Raw genomic sequence first — 3,233 nt, forward strand, 5'->3', positions numbered from 1 at the left:
GGAGAATGGAATGTTCTTGGTGCTCCACCCTTAGTTGTCCCATGTTGGAACTCAATTCTCCTAGGGAGGTGTTGATTTGCTCCCAATAGTTTTGTGGAGGAAAGTGCATCCCTTGAGGCATCTCAGGGATTTCATGATGAGTGGGATCTCTTGTTTGCTCCATCCTCTTCTTAGTGATATCTATGAGGACTTGGTCCAACCTTTGATCAAAGTTGACCCTTTTTGAGTTTGAAAGGGACCTCGGAGATCACCTTCTTCATGGCCACAACTTCATAGAAGTGGTCTTGATGCACCCTTGAAATGAATCTCTCCATCTCCCATGACTCAGAGGAGGAAGCTTTTGCCTTCCCTTTCCTCTTTCTAGAGGTTTCTCCGGCCTTAGATGCCATAAATGGTTATGGAAAAACAAAAAGCAATGCTTTTACCACACCAAACTTAGAAGGTTTTCTCGTCCTCAAGCAAAAGAAGGAAGAAGAGAGTAAAAGAAGAAGAAATAGAGGAGATGGACGTGGCTTTGTGGTTCGGCCAAGGGGGAGAAGTAGTGCTTAGGTTGTGTGAAAATGAAGGAGTGAAGATGGGTGTATATAGGAGTGGAGAGGGGGTGTAGGGTTCGGTCATGTATGGGTAGGTTTGGGAGGGAAAATGGTGAAGAGAATAGTGGAATTTGATAGGTGAGGGGTTTTTTGGGAAGAGGTGTTGAGGTAATTGGTGAATGGGTGAAGAAGAGAGAGAGTGGTGGGGTAGGTGGGGATCTTGTGGGGTCCACAGATCCTGAGGTGTCAAGGAAATTCATCCCTGCACCAAGTGGCGAGCAAAAATGCTCCTTCTACCAATTCTAGCGTTAAACGCCGGGCTGGTGCCCATTTCTGGCGTTTAACGCCAGCTTCTTGCCCTTTCCTGGCATTTAACGCCAGTCTGGTGCCCCTTTCTGGCGTTAAATGCCCAGAATGGTGCCAGATTGGGCGTTAAACGCCCATTTGCTGCCCTTACTGGCGTTTAAACGCCAGCAAGTTTTTCCTCCAGAGTGTGCTGTTTTTCTTTCTGTTTTTCATGCTATTTTTGCTTTTTCAATTGATTTTGTGACTTCCCATGATCATCAACCTACAGAAAACATAAAATAACAAAGGAAATATAGATAAATATAACATTGGGTTGCTTCCCAACAAGCGCTTCTTTAATGTCAGTAGCTTGACGGTGGGCTCTCATGGAGCCTCACAGATACTCAGAGCAATGTTGGAACCTCCCAACACCAAACTTAGAGTTTAAATGTGGGGGTTCAACACCAAACTTAGAAGTTGGTTGAGGCCTCCCAACACCAAACTTAGAGTTTGACTGTGGGGGCTCTGTTTGACTCTATTTTGAGAGAAGCTCTTCTTGCTTCCTCTCCATGATTACAGAGGGATATCTTTGAGCCTTAAACACAAAGGATTCTTCATTCACTTGAATGATCAATTCTCCTCTGTCAACATCAATCACAGCCTTTGCTGTGGCTAGGAAGGATCTGCCAAGGATGATGGATTCATCCATGCACTTCCCAGTCTCTAGGATTATGAAATCAGCAGGGATGTAATGGTCTTCAACTTTTACCAGAACATCCTCTACAAGTCCATAAGCTTGTTTTCTTGAATTGTTTGCCATCTCTAGTGAAATTCTTGCAGCTTATACCTCAAAGATCCCTAGCTTCTCCATTACAGAGAGAGGCATGAGGTTTATGCTTGACCCTAGGTCACACAGAGCCTTCTTGAAGGTCATGGTGCCTATTGTACAAGGTATTGAGAACTTTCCAGGGTCCTGTCTCTTTTGAGGTAGTTTCTGCCTAGACAAGTCAGCCAGTTCTTTGGTAAGCAAAGGGGGTTCATCCTCCCAAGTCTCATTACCAAATAACTTGTCATTTAGCTTTATGATTGCTCCAAGGTACTTAGCAACTTGCTCTTCAGTGACATCTTCATCCTCTTCAGAGGAAGAATACTCATCAGAGCTCATGAATGGTAGAAGTAAATCCAATGGAATCTCTATGGTCTCAATGTGAGCCTCAGATTCCCATGGTTCCTCATTAGGGAACTCATTGGAGGCTAGTGGACATCCATTGAGGTCTTCCTCAGTGGCGCTCACTACCTCTTTCTCCTCTCCAAGTTCGTCCATGTTGATGACCTTACACTCTCCTTTTGGATTCTCTTCTGTATTGCTTGGAAGAGTACTAGGAGGGAGTTCAGTAACTTTCTTACTCAGCTGACCCACTTGTGCCTCCAAGTTTCTAATGGAGGACCTTATCTGTTTCTTCCACCATTATTATTGTTGAAACCTTGTTGAGGTCTCTGTTGATCCTTCCATGAGAGATTTGGATGATTTCTCCATGAAGGATTATAGGTGTTTCCATAGGGTTCTCCCATGTGATTCACCTCTTCCATTGAAGGGTTCTCAGGATCATAAGCTTCTTCTTCAGATGAAGTATCCTTAGTACTTCCTGGTGCAGCTTGCATTCAAGACAGACTCTGAGAAATCATATTGACTTGCTGAGTCAATATTTTGTTATGAGCCAATATGGCATTCAGAGTATCAATCTCAAGAACTCCTTTCTTCTGATTCGTCTCATTATTCACAGGATTCCTTTCAGAAGTGTACATGAATTGGTTATTTGCAACCATTTCAATGAGTTCCTGAGCTTCTTTAGGCGTCTTCTTCAGATGAAGAGATTCTCCAGCAAAGCTATCCAATGACATCTTGGACAGTTCAGACAGACCATCATAGAAGATACCTATGATGCTCCATTCAGAAAGCATGTCAGAGGGACATTTTCTGATCAATTGTTCGTATCTTTCCCAAGCTTCATAGAGGGATTCACCTTCCTTCTGTCTGAAGGTTTGGACTTCTACTCTAAGCTTACTCAATTTTTGAGGTGGAAAGAACTTTGCCAAGAAGGCATTGACTAAATTTTCCCAAGAGTTCAGGCTTTCTTTAGGTTGTGAGTCCAACCATATCCGAGCTCTGTCTCTTACAGCAAAAGGGAATAGCATAAGTCTGTAGACCTCAGGGTCAACTCCATTGGTCTTGACAGTGTCACAGATTTGCAAGAATTCAGCTAAAACTAATGAGGATCTTCCAATGGAAGTCCATGGAACTTGCAATTCTGTTGTATTAGAGAAACTAATTGAGGCTTAAGCTCAAAGTTGTTTGCTCCAATGGCAGGGATAGAGATGCGTCTCCCATAGAAGTCAGGAGTAGGTGCAGTAAAG

The 3,233-nt window shown here is 43.4% G+C and overlaps 1 non-coding gene across 1 annotated transcript; it reads left to right on the forward strand.

Annotated features, from left to right (window-relative positions):
- Window positions 1-2,774: 2,774 nt before the first annotated feature.
- Window positions 2,775-2,882, forward strand: LOC127745375 (small nucleolar RNA R71). Its single transcript, XR_008006572.1, has one exon. It is a non-coding gene; the product is annotated as a small nucleolar RNA R71 (small nucleolar RNA).
- Window positions 2,883-3,233: the final 351 nt, after the last annotated feature.

This window comes from Arachis duranensis, chromosome 2 (genome assembly GCF_000817695.3).
Source record: "Arachis duranensis cultivar V14167 chromosome 2, aradu.V14167.gnm2.J7QH, whole genome shotgun sequence".
Taxonomy (NCBI): Eukaryota; Viridiplantae; Streptophyta; class Magnoliopsida; order Fabales; family Fabaceae; genus Arachis; species Arachis duranensis.